Below are 16,784 nucleotides of genomic sequence, written 5' to 3' on the forward strand. Positions count from 1 at the left end.
TATGGTTACTATTCTTACTAGTATTATTATTAATACTATTATTAATTATTGTTACTATGGTTACTGTTATCATTAGCATTATTATCACTATTATTAATTATTGTCACTATGGTTACTGTTATCACTGGCATTATCACTATTATTAATTATTGTTACTATGGTTACTATTCTCACTAGTATTATTATCACTATTATTAATTATTGTTACTATGGTTACTGTTATCACTAGCATTATTATCACTATTATTATTGTTGCTATAGTTACTATTATCACCAGCATTATTATCACTATTATTAATTATTGTCACTATGGTTACTGTGATCACCAGCATTATCACTATTATTAATTATTGTCACTATGGTTACTGTGATCAAAAGCATTATTATCACTATTATTAATTATTGTTACTATGGTTACTGTTATCACTAGCATTATTATCACTATTATTATTGTTATTATGGTTACTATTATCACCACCATTATTATCACTATTATTAATTATTGTCACTATGGTTACTATGATCACCAGCATTATTATCACTATTATTATTGTTACTATGGTTACTATTATCACCAGTATTATTATCACTATTATTAATTATTGGTACTATGATCACTAGCATTATGATCACTATTATTAATTATTGTTACTATGGTCACTGTTATCACTAGTGTTATCACTATTATTAATTATTGTTACTATTATCACTAGTATTATTCTCACTATTATTAATTATTGTTACTATGGTTACTATGATCACCAGCATTATTATCACTATTATTTATTGTCACTATGGTTACTGTTATCACTAGCATTATTATCACTATTGTTACTATGATCACCAGCATTATTATCACTATTATTAATTATTGTTACTATTATCACTAGTATCATTCTTGTTACACTCTCCTCTCCGCACTTCTCGCCGCCTCCTCCGGGGGTCGCCGTCTCCGGCTCTCGGTATGTGCGGGCTCGGGCCGGTGCCATCGGTCTCCTCCTCTTCCTCGTCCATTCACTGTCCAGCAGCAGCCGGCAGCGCACGGGTTACAGCGGTGACGTCACCGCCGTGGCCGCTTCTCGCGAGACTATGCGGTGAGTGCGCAGCTCCCGTTCCTATGCTGCGGCCTGAGAGCGGGAGGGGGCAGCAGTGACACCGAGGCCGGAGCCCACACATCCCGGGCCGGGGCCCCGGAGAGCCCGACACTGCCGGAGCCGCGCCTGATGTACCGAGCCTGCTGTATACTGCGAGGCCTGACGTCACTGACAGGGTATACTGCCGTCCGGAGACGTCTGCTGTCACCTATAGAAACCGGGATACAGCAGAGACACTGAACCTGCAGATATACAACCCCCCACCGGATATAGGGACCCACCAGAACCTGCAGATACACGACCCCCCCCACAACGAGACCTGGATACAGGGACCCTCCTGTCACCTATAGGATCGCCGTATACAAGGACCTGTCACATATAGATCTGCCACTGCCTGGATACGCAGAGACTTGTATCATCACCTATAGAGACCCGGATACAAGGGTCCTGCCGTCGTCAAATACAGAGAGGCTGGGACACACAGACCCCGCAGTCGTCACCTATAGGATCACCTGGATACACAGACCCCGCAGTCTTCACCTATAGGATCACCTGGATACACAGACCCCGCAGTCATCACCTATAGGATCACCTGCATACACAGACCCCGCAGTCTTCACCTATAGGATCACCTGGATACACAGACCCCGCAGTCGTCACCTATAGGATCATCAAGATACACAGACCCCGCAGTCATCACCTATAGGATCTCCAAGATAGAGACCCCGCAGTCATCACCTATAGGATCACCTGGATACACAGACCCCGCAGTCATCACCTATAGGATCACCTGGATACACAGACCCCGCAGTCATCACCTATAGGATCACCTGGATACACAGACCCCGCAGTCATCACCTATAGGATCACCTGGATACACAGACCCCGCAGTCATCACCTATAGGATCACCTGGATACACAGACCCCGCAGTCATCACCTATAGGATCACCTGGATACACAGACCCCGCAGTCATCACCTATAGGATCACCTGGATACACAGACCCCGCAGTCATCACCTATAGGATCACCTGGATACACAGACCCCGCAGTCGTCACCTGGCATGAGTAGATTTCCTGCACCCTCCACCTGCTGGACCTCAGCCGTGAGCTGTTATACACTATAGATCCTATAGAGTGATCCGGAGATACAGATGACTGCAACCGTGTCTGCTAGAAACGTATAGAGTCACCTTTACATAGACCACCTGTAAGGTGACCTGTATACACTGAACCCCCTGGAGTCTATAGACCCTCCTGGTACCTATAGTGTGTCCTAGATACAGAGACCTCCAGACCTGGACTCCTATAGAGCCACAGAATTCACCTGCTGCCGCCTGGATATACTTCACCTGGAGCCTACAGATTCCCTGTGTCACCAATGGATATAGCCCTCACCTTGTAGGATATATACAGACCCTCTTCCTACACAATTCACTCCTTATTGTTTGTAGCTTATAGACCCTGCAGCTGTGAGCTGGAGCCTATAGAGCTGGCCACCTATAGTTCTGCTGCTGCCTGGATATACAGAAACACCTGCAACCATCTATTGGAGCCTCTAGATATACCCTGACCCAGTCACCTATAGATCATCACTGCCTGAATCTAAAAAGACCTCACAACTCTTAACTGAAGCGTATGGAGTTTCTTTGTCACCTATAGGTCCTGTGTTCACCTACTGCTGCCGCTTGTATATGCAGAGACGCCTACAACCATCTGAAATATACTCAACCCCCACCTATAAAGTGATCTGGATATACAGAGACCTATAGAGTCTATAGGACCACCTATAGATCTACCCTACGCTGTGCATACTGCTGCTGGAATATACTGACCTGTTCACCTATAGATTCACCTGCTGCCACCTGGATATTCATCAACTGGAGTCTATAGGGTCCCTGTGTCACCAATGTATATACCCCTTGCCTCTTAGGATATATATTGACCAAACTGCACATTTCACCCTCTATTGGAGCTTATAGACCCTAACTTTCACCTATACTCTATTCAGGGCCTCCCGTATTTTCCCACATCTAGACCCCTCCTTGAACACCTACGGATCATTGTCCCGGTCATATCTGTGGGGTATATACACCTGTAGCGCTATATACACGGATATAGCTGACATCCACGTCTACGTCCTTCTTACCTGCCATCATTCACCTATAGATTGTCACCCTTAATTATCTACGTATCTCTTATCTACACATATATGTGGTTATCTGTTACTCTGTCACATACAGATCGTTAGCCGTCACCTATATGTCTGCCTAGCAGAGACCCGCCACCTATATATCTCTAAGCTGTGTGTTCTGTAGATCTGATACAATATCCCCTCCTTCAAGATTCCTAGTCTTCTATACATCTCCTATATCATTAACCCTAGAGTCTCCATCCTTTGTTTTGTGATACTATAGATAGAGTACTTGCAGGTGTGATACCTATAGGTACATTGCCCTCTAAGGTGTGAAACTATAGATACATAGTAAGTGTTGATCTGATACTATAGATATATAGTACTTGCAGGGCTGATACTATAGATATATAGTACTTGCAGGGCTGATACTATAGATATATAGTACTTGCAGGGCTGATACTATAGATATAGTACTCGCAGGGCTGATGCCTATAGATACAGTACTCACGGGTGTGACATTATAGATGCACAGTACTTGTTGCTCTGATACCTATAGATACATTGTAGCGGCCTGTTCTTCCACCTATATCCTCCCTGTACCTATAGCTCTTCACCGCTGCACTCTTGGTCAGCGGATTCCCTGCGGGCACCTATAGATCCCTGCACCCCCCCAGGGGCACATCTCACCCCCTCTCTGTACAGCGGCCTCCCCTCCCTGCTCTCTCTTCCATGAACGTCTCTGACAGTATGAGGCTCCATCTGCTGAGACTGCTGCCTCCTCCGAGACCCCAGTGTGACTGAGGTCCAAGAGCGAGACCCCCACCCCGACACTGGAGCAGCTGGAGACCCATTTCCTCACCACAAAACTGCAGAACGTGGCTCTTATATGAAGGTAAAGTGTGCTGGAATGAAAGTATGTGCCCCCTCCCCCACCTTGCTTGCATTCCCCTTGTGGTGTCTACCTGCAGATCCTACTCCCCCCAACCCCTCATATTATCCCGGGGTCTTGTGTCATCTGTAGGGTTGATTGTGGGGTTTGCAGCATTTGAGCGGCTGCCTGTATTTTTCTGCATTGCTCGGTGGAGTTTATGGGGGTCCGTGGCTATAGGTGACGTCACTGTATATCCACAGCTCGCTGGTCACAGCGGGATCCTTCTCTTTGTCATAGGAAGCTGCGGATGAACAACGTATTTTCTGTGCAGCACAAATTTCTTGCATTCTGTGATCCGTGACTGTACATGGCGAGCAGCCTGCGACCCCCGCGGACAATCCCCCCATTATACCCTGCGCTGCAGCTGATTACCATGCATCGTCTGTGTGCCCTGCTCTGCAATACTCCTTCTATGCAGCTGCCAGAGCATGCTGAGAGTTGTAGTTTGCTTAAAGCCACAGGTTGCAGAGCGCGGGATAAAGGATTGCTGCTGTGTTGTCCTGCAGCAGTGGAATCCTGATTTCCTCTGTGCTGCTGAAGACTAATTTACATAGTCATGGACACCTCTGGGCTCGTGCGGATGTGACAGGAGGTGTAATCATATTTCAGTGGGTATCATGATGATAAACCGACCCATCCTGGGGGGGAGCGGACCCTCATGATTTTATTTTACTTTGGTTACTGAATATTATGCAAAATATGCAAATGCCCCTAGATCAAACACAAGTACCCTCCCGAAAAATGTGAGCGCCTACAGGCACCTACTCAATATATGAAAGATTGTCCAGATACGGCTCGGGTACACAGACTGCAGCCAGAGATACAGCTCGGGTACACAGACTGCAGCCAGAGATACGGCTCGGGTACACGGACTGCAGCCGGAGATACGGCTCGGGTACACGGACTGCAGCCGGAGATACGGCTCGGGTCCACGGGCTGCAGCCGGAGATACGGCTCGGGTCCACGGACTGCAGCCGGAGATACGGCTCGGGTCCACGGGCTGCGGGCACCTGGGCTGTAGCCCTCGAGGCCTGGTCTGGCTGACCGCCGCTGCTCGCCCTTTGGTTGCTCCTTATCCCATTGCTGGCAGATTACTGTAGATTTCAGGATCCAGTTGGATTAGTCTAGAAGATTATTTCACATTCTGAGTCATAGAGAAGCATTAATCTGGGGGATTGTGTCGATGCAATTGTAACAAATGCTCAGCTGTGAAAAGTATCAGCACTTGTTCACACAGAACATATTTGCGGTGAAACTGTACCAAGATATAAAAGTGGTGGAATGATGGAAATCCCAGGATGGAGACGTCACTGATCTGTAAATGATGAATAAAATGGAAGCAATATTTTCGAATCATCTGGATTATTCATTGTCAAGTCTGAGCCTCGTGCAAAATTACGGGCACCTCCGGCCTCGGCTGCTGTCACTGAGGTTATTAATGGTCGTCTGAGGAAGGAAATCATCAGGATCCACTGCTGGCAGCTCCTGTGTAATCACCGACCAATGACGTCCCTGATGTGGTGGATGGAGAAGAGACTGAAGACGCTGCTGGCAGCTCCTGTGTAATCACCAACCAATGACGTCCCTGATGTGCTCGATGGAGACAAGTCCGGAGACGCTGCCGGCAGCTCCTGTGTAATCACCGACCAATGACGTCCCCGATGTGTTTGATGGAGGCAAGTCCGGGGACGCTGCGGCCATGGGAGCAGGTTCAGGCCACGCAGGCGGCTCACAGTAGTGCGAGGAACGTGCAGCCTGGGGATGTCATGTGAAAAATCAACTCCTGGGACACTGGAGAAATGACCACACCACTGTTTCCACAATGGATCCATTTGTGCTGCAGTTGAAATTGGACATCACACACCGAGTCGAAGGTGTCAGTATCCACACAACCGTGACGTTGGGCTACAGATGTCCACTGGCCTCTCACCACCGATCTTAAAGGCGATCATGGTGCAGAGCAAGATGGCAATGGAGGCTGGAATGGAGGTCTGTCCTTTTACTTTTTCCTTGGATGCAATGATGGCCAGAAAGTGGGCTGAAGATCACAATGGCAAAACCATGAAGAGGCCTTCACGAGGGAACATCACACCAGTTTCACTTCTGGGATTAGGTTGTAGGGGGGGACATAATGTGCGGTAGCCAGACCCCTCTCGTCTGTATTCTAGGTGCACTTACATCTCAGTGTTACATTGATTTGGTGGTGGAACCAGTGATGCAGCAGTTTCTCCAAAGTCTCCCCAAGCTGCATGTTGCTGGTACTACTGTGAGAGGCCTGCATTGCCTGAACCTGCCCCCATGGCTGCAGCGTCTCCAGACTTGTCTCCATCGAGCACATCGGGGACGTCATTGGTCGGTGATTACACAAGAGCTGCCGGCAGCGGATCCTCATGATTTGTACATTCAGCGGAAGAACCTTCCTCAGACGACCATTAATGACCTCAGTGACAGCAGCCGAGGCCGGAGGCGCCGGGATTTCTGCACGAGGCTCAGACTCCGGACTGGAGAATCCAGAGGTTTTGAGAATTATCTCCATTTTCCATCATTTGTGATTTCCATCGTTCTTTGAGGAGTGTTTCTACACGGGACGAATCCGCATCTTCAACAGTGGAAGCTGCTACTCAGCGGCAGAAATCCGATTGTGAATATTAGACTTCTGCTGTGCAAAACACTTATTTCTTTTTGTTTGTTTTTCCTCCATCGTGTGAACACGGCCTCAGATCTGTACATGGTTTCAGCCTCTGGATGTTTCTCTTTCTTGACAACAAGAGATCTTGAAACTGGAAGTAAAATACCAAGGCCGAGCAATAATGGAAATAAATCTTTACATCAGATAACAGTCAGTGATATTTCACTTTGCAGAATAAATCGGATTATTCCTGGCAGCGACAGACTGGGCGACTGCAGGGGGCGCCGCGATCGGATCCAGGACAGATCCGGTAGATCATCCTGACATTTGCAGTTAGTTCCAGCCTTCGGGCCGTGCAGGAGGCTTCATGGTGAAGCTCAGGAGGAGCCGCGGAGAGCAGCAGACGGAGGATCTCCGCATCCTCATCAGCCGCGCTCATGTAACTGGAGACGCGCGTTGTCCTCAGAAATATGTGCGATGTGTAATGATCGGCTTCCCTGAGCTCCCGGTGACGTGTTTCGGAAGTGTTTAGTGTAGAGATGGCCCCGGGGTGATCCCCTCCAACTCCCTAATCCCTTTTACACTGTTTTAATTATTTGTAATGTGGGAAGTGAAGCGGACGTCATCCAGCGTCTGCAGCGGGGGCCGGAGATGTGCACCCATCAGCCACATCAGTAAAGCCATCAACCACACGTGAAAAACTTTCACTATCTTGTTACAGTGACACCAGCAGTCTTAACCACGAGGTGTGGGGGCAGGAATAATGGGCAAATGTAAGGATGTGAGGACCGGCGTGTGACGTCCAGATGGCCGAGTCATCTCCAAAGCAGATGGTCTCACCGGTGCTCCTGGTATACGGCCGGTCTCGCGCGGGGGGTGCTCCCAGGGTATACGGCCGGTCTCGCGCGGGGGGTGCTCCCGGGGTATACGGCCGGTCTCGCGCGGGGGGGTGCTCCCGGGGTATACGGCCGGTCTCGCGCGGGGGGGGGGGGGGGGTGCTCCCGGGGTATACGGCCGGTCTCGCGCGGGGGGGGGGGGGGGGGTGCTCCCGGGGTATACGGCCGGTCTCGCGCGGGGGGGGGGGTGCTCCCGGGGTATACGGCCGGTCTCGCGCGGGGGGGTGCTCCCGGTATACGGCCGGTCTCGCGCGGGGGGGTGCTCTCGGTATACGGCCGGTCTCGCGCGGGGGGTGCTCCCGGTGTATGCGGCGGGTCTCGCGCGGGGGGTGCTCCCGGTGTATGCGGCGGGTCTCGCGCGGGGGGTGCTCCCGGTGTATGCGGCGGGTCTCGCGCGGGGGTGCTCCCGGTGTATGCGGCGGGTCTCGCGCGGGGGTGTTCCCGGTGTATACGGCGGGGCTTGCTCCTGGTGTATACGGCCGGACTCGCAGGCTTGCTCCCGGTGTATACGGCGGGTCTCGCGTGGAGTGTTCCCAGTATACAGCCGGTCTCGCGGGCTTGCTCCCGGTGTATACGGCGGGTCTCGCAGGGGTGTTCCCGGTGTATACGGCGGGTCTCGCGTGGAGTGTTCCCAGTATACAGCCGGTCTCGCGGGCTTGCTCCCGGTGTATACGGCGGGTCTCGCAGGGGTGTTCCCGGTGTATACGGCTTGTCTCGCAGGGGTGTTCCCGGTGTATACGGCGGGTCTCGCGTGGAGTGTTCCCAGTATACGGCCGGTCTCGCGGGCTTGCTCCCGGTGTATACGGCGGGTCTCGCGTGGAGTGTTCCCAGTATACAGCCGGTCTCGCGGGCTTGCTCCCAGTGTATACGGCGGGTCTCGCAGGGGTGTTCCCGGTGTATACGGCTTGTCTCGCAGGGGTGTTCCCGGTGTATACGGCGGGTCTCGCAGGGGTGTTCCCGGTGTATGACTGGTCTTGGGTGTTCCCAGTAGTTAGTACCTATGCAAAGCATCACAATTATGATACAAAGGCATCAGAACCTGCAGAGCATTGCAGCTGGCTGTGTATGTGACTGTGCCCCCAGAGATCGGTCTGTGCCCGCGCTGACCCCTCTCCACCCCAATAGCATCTACAATGGGCAGCGGAACCAGAGCAATGGCCGAAGGTGGAATGAGCCGAGTCCCATTTCCCATGGTGTAAACAGCCGGATGCCATGTATCTGGGGACGGTATGTTGTCCCTGGGGCCACTCTGCATTATATTAGTGGTCCCATTGATGATGTCACTACTCGTCACGTATGTGCGGTGCTGATACATTTACCTCCAGACGCTCTTTCTATAGGTGATGGCGTTTTTTACGTGTGGCGTCTTTCCTCTGGGATGAATTCTTCATGTTTAGTTTTCCGGATTATTTTCCGGCATCTGATTCTCCCCCCGTCCTCCTTGCTGTCAGCACCTAATACAATCTGCCGGTCACTGTTGTCGGCCTCTGTGCAGAGCGTCCCTGTTGCTTGTCGCCGTCTATAATGCCGTCCGGTCCGAGCTGCGGATTTCTCGGAGCCGGCCTCTCCGTGTGCCGTGAGCAGAGCTGTGCGGTGCGATCCCATTCACGTTCCTCTGCATCTTTTCCCATTTCATTGAGAAATCTTTTATTACACTTGGAGCAGAGCTCGCTGTGTGCAGATATTCGGAGCCGCAGAACATTGCTCCGCTTTGTGCCAGCGTTATCTCTGCAGCCGAGGAGGCAGAGTTCAGGGGAAGCAGTGAGCTGGGGCGCAGCAGTCATTCAGCCTCCACTTCCCACCATGTGTTCGTTCTGATCGTCCCCCGGAGATTCCAGGTTTTGTAGCTTTTGTTCCCACTTTGCCCAATTTATGTCTTTGTAGGGTTTTTTTTTTTTCATTTTCTCCTTCCAAGATCTGTAGCTTTTTATTTTGTCATCTCCTGAGACTTGAGGCCTCGTTATTATTAGTGGCCGAGTTGTAGCTTTAAAGAAAACCATTTATTTTACTGTACGATGTACCGGAGAGCAGAGAATCTCTGGACGTCGCTGTCAGGTTCATTGTGATCTGGTGAAATGATCCAGTGATCTAATTCTTTGGGGCAGAACCATTGTGGATGATTCCAGACTAGTGGAGATTTTTTTTTTTTACATATAAGAAAATTTATTAGAAAAAACCTATCTCGTCTGTAGAGGGATCTTCTGAGCCCCGTGACGTTATATTGTTCTGTCGATGGAGCGGCCGGGGTCCTGCGCTTTGTGCGGGGATCTATGGGGGGATCTTCTGAGCCCCGTGACGTTATATTGTTCTGTCGATGGAGCGGCCGGGGTCCTGCGCTTTGTGCGGGGATCTATGGGGGGGATCTTCTGAGCCCCGTGACGTTATATTGTTCTGTCGATGGAGCGGCCGGGGTCCTGCGCTTTGTGCGGGGATCTATGGGGGGATCTTCTGAGCCCCGTGACGTTATATTGTTCTGTCGATGGAGCGGCCGGGGTCCTGCGCTTTGTGCGGGGAGCTGTGGAGGGATCTTCTGAGCCCCGTGACGTTATATTGTTCTGTCGATGGAGCGGCCGGGGTCCTGCGCTTTGTGCGGGGAGCTGTGTGGGATCTTCTGAGCCCCGTGACGTTATATTGTTCTGTCGATGGATCGGCCCGGGTCCTGCGCTTTGTGCGGGGATCTATGGGGGGGATCTTCTGAGCCCCGTGACGTTATATTGTTCTGTCGATGGAGCGCCCGGGGTCCTGCGCTTTGTGCGGGGATCTATGGGGGGATCTTCTGAGCCCCGTGATGTTATATTGTTCTGTCGATGGAGCGGCCGGGGTCCTGCGCTTTGTGTGGGGATCTATGGGGGGATCTTCTGAGCCCAGTGACGTTATATTGTTCTGTCGATAGAGCAGCCGGGGGCTTGCGCTTTGTGCTGTGAGCTGTGGGGGATCTTCTGAGCCCCGTGACGTTATATTGTTCTGTCGATGGAGCAGCCGGGGTCCTGCGCTTTGTGCTGGGAGCTGTGGGGGATCTTCTGAGCCCCATGACTCTATATTGTTCTGTCGATGGAGCGGCCGGGGTCCTGCGCTTTGTGCGGGGAGCTGTGGGGGGATCTTCTGAGCCCCGTGACGTTATATTGTTCTGTCGATGGAGCGGCCGGGGTCCTGCGCTTTGTGCGGGGAGCTGTGGGGGGATCTTCTGAGCCCCGTGACGTTATATTGTTCTGTTGATGGAGCGGCCGGGGTCCTGTGCTTTGTGCGGAGAGCTTTGGGGGGGATCTTGTTATATCGGGGTCCTGTGCTTTGTGCGGAGAGATGTGTGGGGATCTTGTTATATCGGGGTCCTGCGCTTTGTGCGGGAAGCTGTGGGGGTGTCTTGTTATATTCGGGGTCCTGCACTTTGTGCGGGGAGCTGTGGGGGGGATCTTCTGAGCCCCGTGATGTTATATTGTTCTGTTGATGGAGCAACCAGGGTCTTGCCCTTTGTGCGGGGATCTATGGGGGATCTTCTGAGCCCCGTGATGTTATATTGTTCTGTTGATGGAGCAACCAGGGTCTTGCCCTTTGTGCAGGAAGCTGTGGGGGTATCTTGTTATATTCAGGGTCCTGTGGTTTGTGCGGGGAGCTGTGGGGGATTTTGGTATATTTGGGGTCCTGCGCTTTGTGCGGGGAGCCGTGTGGCGATCTTGTTATATCGGGGTCCTGCGCTATGGGGGGATCTTGTTATATCAAGGTCCTGCGCTATTTTGCAGAGAGCTGTGTGGGGATCTTGTTATATCGGGGTCCTGAGCTTTGTGCGGGGAGCTGTTGGGGGTTCTTGTTATATTCGGGGTCCTGCGCTTTGTGCAGGGAGCTGTGGGGGGATCTTCTGAGCCCCATGACGTTATATTGTTCTGTTGATGGAGCGACCGGGGTCCTGGTCTTTGTGCGGGGAGCCGTGTGGGGATCTTGTTATATCGGGGTCCTGAGCTTTGTGCGGGAAGCTGTTCGGGTATCTTGTTATATTCGAGGTCCTGCGCTTTCTGCGGGGAGCCGTGTGGGGATCTTGTTATATCGGAGTCTTGTGCTTTGTGTGGAGAGCTGTGTGGGGATCTTGTTATATCTGGGTCCTGCGTTTGTGCGGAGATCTGTGTGGGGATCTTGTTATATCGGGGTACTGCGCTTTATGCAGAGATCTGTGTGGAGATCTTGTTATATCGGGGTCCTGAGCTTTGTGCGGGAAGCTGTGGGGGGATCTTGTTATATTCGGGGTCCTGCGCTTTGTGCGGGGAGCCGTGTGGGGATATTGTTATATCGGAGTCCTGCGCTTTGTGTGGAGAGCTGTGTGGGGATCTTGTTATATCGGGGTCCTGCGCTTTGTGCGGGGAGCTGTGGGGGGATCTTCTGAGCCCCATGACGTTATATTGTTCTGTTGATGGAGCGACCGGGGTCCTGCGCTTTGTGCGGGGAGCCGTGTGGGGATCTTGTTATATCGGGGTCCTGAGCTTTGTGCCGGGAGCTGTGGGGGGATCTTGTTATATTTGGGGTCCTGCGCTTTGTGCGGGGAGCCGTGTGGGGATCTTGTTATATTTGGGGTCCTGCGCTTTGTGCGGGAAGCTGTGGGGGGATCTTCTGAGCCCCGTGATGTTATGTTGTTCTGTCGATGGAGCGGCCGGGGTCCTGCGCTTTTTGTGGGGAGCCGTGTGGGGATCTTGTTATATTCGGGGTCCTGCGCTTTGTGTGGGGAGCTGTGGGGGGATCTTCTGAGCCCTGTGACGTTATGTTGTTCTGGCGATGGAACGGCCGGGGTCCTGCGCTTTTTGTGGGGAGCCGTGTGGGGATCTTGTTATATCGGGGTCCTGCGCTTAGTGCGGGAAGCTGTGGGGGGATCTTCTGAGCCCCGTGACGTTATGTTGTTCTGGCGATGGAGCGGCCGGGGTCCTGCGCTTTTTGTGGGGAGCCGTGTGGGGATCTTGTTATATCGGGGTCCTGCGCTTAGTGTGGGAAGCTGTGGGGGGATCTTCTGAGCCCCGTGACGTTATGTTGTTCTGGCGATGGAGCGGCCGGGGTCCTGCACTTTTTGTGGGGAGCCGTGTGGGGATCTTGTTATATCGGGGTCCTGCGCTTAGTGCGGGAAGCTGTGGGGGGATCTTCTGAGCCCTGTGACGTTATGTTGTTCTGGCGATGGAGCGGCCGGGGTCCTGCGCTTTTTGTGGGGAGCCGTGTGGGGATCTTGTTATATCGGGGTCCTGCGCTTAGTGCGGGAAGCTGTGGGGGGATCTTCTGAGCCCTGTGACGTTATGTTGTTCTGGCGATGGAGCGGCCGGGGTTCTGCGCTTTTTGTGGGGAGCTGTGTGGGGATCTTGTTATATCGGGGTCCTGCGCTTTGTGTGGAGAGCTGTGTGGGGTTCTTGTTATATCGGGGTCCTGCGCTTTGTGCGGGAAGCTGTGGGGGGATCTTCTGAGCCCCGTGACGTTATGTTGTTCTGGCGATGGAACGGCCGGGGTCCTGCGCTTTTTGTGGGGAGCTGACATTGTTATCGAAACTATTTTCTTCGCAGCGTTTATCGCACGTCAGACTTTTATGCATGCGGCGACTTCGTACATGTTCATGAGATTGTGCTCGGCCAACCCTTCCTGGGAGATAAGCGGCGCCATCTTCCAATCTATTCATCCCAGCTGGTTCCATTACTTCATTCAGTCACCTATTACTGAATCTACCATTGCTGCGTCTTGGGGCTGATCAGCCGCTGCTCTTACAGTAAAGAATCCTCCTTCATAGTTGTGTCCCGGGTATGTAGAAATCGCTGGAAGCCTCTCACCAGTCATTCTTTCCATGCAGGAATTTGTCTTTTTTTCCTCACCCTCTCCCATACCTCCAGCTTCCAGGCAGCGATCGCTGCCCTCCTGGCACATGCCGCTTCTTCACCATCCAGGCGGCTTTCCAATGAGTTTCTGGATAAATTAGTTATGTATTGTTAATCGCCGCATGAATTCTACACCACCTTGTGGTCATTAAAGGGAATTTGTCAGCAGGATTTTACCCCCCCAATCTATTTATATGCGCAGTTAGCCCTATCAAAAATGAGTCCAGCGATACCTTTACATGGCCAGTCCGCTCCTCCATTACTGAGAAATCAGATCCAAAGCCTCTGTCACTCCAGCTCTATTCACCGCCCAGCGCAGCCTCTGCCTGAAGTCACACAGCCTAGAGGCTGGCAGGCAGGAGGAGACGGCGCTCGGCGAGGAATAGAGCTGGAGTGGCAGGGGCTTCAGATCTACCATAGCTCTTCAGCCTCATTTGCATATGAATTCAAACTCTGATTTCTCAGTAACGGAGGAACGGACCAGCCATATAAACGTATTGCTGGACTTGTCTTTGACAGATCTACATGCTCGTATTCCCTCTAAGGGATCGTTCCTACCTGTTTTATATTCTACAGTGGGAAAAAATTCATCTGAGGATTCTGTGGCAGCGAAGGTGCAGCTTTTCTGAAAACGTCACCCTTTGCGTTACACACATGGCTCCTCACCCTGACCGTCTCTCTGGGTTTTTCAGTCCAGTTTCTCCTTGCTACACTTGGCTCTTGCCGGTTGCACCTTCCCGACTCCGCTATGTCCTGTATCCAACGTCCTGTACAGATGTAAAGTCTTTGAGCCTTCTGACGTATCCCGAGATCTCGTGGCCTTTGCTGCAGCTGCCTGGCATTGACCTCGTCCTGGGCCGGGACCTGTGTTGTGTATGGAGATGAGAGCGGAGATCTGCTCTAATGTGACCGTAGCGCTGACCGCAGGTATCGGGATGGTTACGGGGGGGCACGTGGACTTCTGAGATAGCTGAAGAGCAAAGACCACCGCTGCGGTGTGTGCACAGGGGGCTTCGCTGCACATATTGCGTTGTGCCCAGAAGGCGAAATTCAAAGGGTTATCCCGCAGTTATGGACGTTGGCGGAGATTTTATAATGGCCGCCCCTTGCCCCTGTGCACCTATAGGTACAGTCTGTGGCTCGGTGCCAGTTATTGTGCCCCGCACTCCAGGGGTTGGGCACACTCTTCATGGCGCAGTCGGAGTTAATTATTCTTAAAGTGACAGCACATTCTTTAGAAGCAGCAGGAGGTGTTGTAGTTTCTAAGGTAACCTGCAGTTCAGGAATGTCAGCGCCTGTGACTCCCATCCTCCATGATGTGACTACAACCATTTAATGTGCAATGGCGGCCGGCAGCATATCAGCGTCTGTCCCCGGGAAGGTCTCTGTCCCCGGGAAGGTCTCTGTCCCCGGGAAGGTCTCTGTCCCCGGGAAGGTCTCTGTCCCCGGGAAGGTCTCTGTCCCCGGGAAGGTCTCTGTCCCCGGGAAGGTCTCTGTCCACGGGAAGGTCTCTGTCCCCGGGAAGGTCTCTGTCCCCGGGAAGGTCGCCGCTCGTCTCCAGAGATGTGGAAAACGATCAGGGAAAGAGACAAGAACCTTTCTGAAAGGTGCGGCCCCCCCGAGTGCGGCACTGGTTGGGGCTCATGACTTATCGCCTTATTTTGGGGTTTCGGAGACCCCTTGAAGCGACATTATTCATCAATATAAATCATCTTGGACGCAGTTTTCTTCGGACGTGCAGTCATCTTGTGTCACTTCCAAATCCAGAAATGGAGACCTGAATCTTTCTAGATGTGTTTAGATCTCCAGAAACCCTTCATTGTGACGTTCTCCGGTGACGAGAACGAGGCCAGAAGGGCTCAGGATTCAGTCTTACCCCAGCATGGAGAGTGGTGGCCCCGGAGCCCGGCACATGGGTCCCCTCCAGCCTCCGTATTGCTCTTCGCGTCTTGTACTTGTTCGCGGCACGGTCACCCACGCAGCATGGCGCCACCGCTCTGTCTCTGTGCATTTGTCACATGAATGAAGCCATCAGGCCGCTTTTACTCGGAGCTGAAATCTAGGTCAGTGGGTTATCCTGGCAGCGGCGGTGGCTGCGGACATCTGCTGCAATACACAGGGGAGAGGGACAGCGGAGGCTGCTGGGATAGTCCTACGAGGACCGCGGCTGCACAGGGCGGTCACAGCTCAAGCCCCCAAATTGCTGAAATATCAGGAACACGGACGTACAGAAATCCAATGGCCAGAGGACGTGTCGCAGCTCCTGTCGCCCATTTATGATAAAGTCCAGATTACAAATAATAATAATCTTTATTTTTATATAGCGCCAACATATTCCGTGGTACTTTACCCACATTATCGGCACTGTCCCCATTGGGGCTCACAATCTACATTCCCTATCAGTCTTTGGAGCGTGGGAGGAAACCTGTTAGAACCTTGCTCTTAGGTTTTTTTTTTCCTTTGCTGGTCACATGACCTTGTTGGCCTATTTAATCCTGCTCCGCCCTTCTGGCTTTGCTGGACTTCATTGTATATCTACTTTCTAGCTAGCCTGTGCTCTGTATCTAACTCTGTTAGTTTGCTTGGTCTACGGACCTCTATGTTCTATATATGTTGTTTGTTCGTCTGTCTGCTACTATTTCTGTTAGGAGGTGTCCCATATTCCTCCCAGTCCTTAGTACTTGTAGGGATTCCTTCCCCACATCTATAGGTCTCCGTACAGACTAGCTTAGGACTTTAGCAGGTCTGATCGCAGGATCAGGTCCCCTGTTACATCGTAGGGATTCAGCTGAGTTCTATCGTAGGGACAGATCTCCTCTCTTTCCTTAGCTCTGGTAGCAGAACATAACAGTAAGTCCAGCCTGCAAATTCTCTAAGGAAAGATTTTTCTGTTCCATCATGGTGTCGGTTCAGGATTTGGCTCATCGCCTGCAGGGACTCTCTCTGGAGGTGGCCGAGCTCCGTCAGCACGTGAGTAGCTGTCCTGGAGCACATTTCTTGGAGCCTAAGGTATGTTTGCCGGATTTATTTTTTGGTGAACACCGAGAATTTTTTTCATTTAAAAATGCTTGCTTATTGTATTTTCGTTTGAGACCTAAGTCCTCTGGGGATGAATCCCAGCGCGTAGGGTTCATAATGTCACTTTTGCTCTAAGAGCCTCAGGAGTGGGCCTTTTCTTTGCAACCTAGTGATAAATGCTTCAGATCAGTGGATAGTTTTTTTTCTGCTTTGGGACTATTATATGATGATCCTGACCGTGTCGCATCA

The 16,784-nt window shown here is 51.7% G+C and overlaps 1 protein-coding gene across 1 annotated transcript in view; it reads left to right on the forward strand.

Moving 5' to 3' along the window:
* The first annotated feature begins 1,042 nt into the window (after window positions 1-1,042).
* The window catches only part of PTPN4 (protein tyrosine phosphatase non-receptor type 4), a 106,946-nt gene continuing 91,204 nt past the window's right edge, over window positions 1,043-16,784 (forward strand). Inside the window, exon 1 of the mRNA XM_073647495.1 lies at window positions 1,043-4,122. The gene's annotated coding sequence lies outside the window, so the exon portion shown is untranslated. The remainder of the gene's footprint in view (window positions 4,123-16,784) is intronic.

The sequence above is a fragment of the Phyllobates terribilis genome, unplaced genomic scaffold, assembly GCF_046119375.1.
Source record: "Phyllobates terribilis strain yellow unplaced genomic scaffold, ASM4611937v1 Scaffold_9__5_contigs__length_417890890, whole genome shotgun sequence".
NCBI lineage: Eukaryota > Metazoa > Chordata > Amphibia > Anura > Dendrobatidae > Phyllobates > Phyllobates terribilis.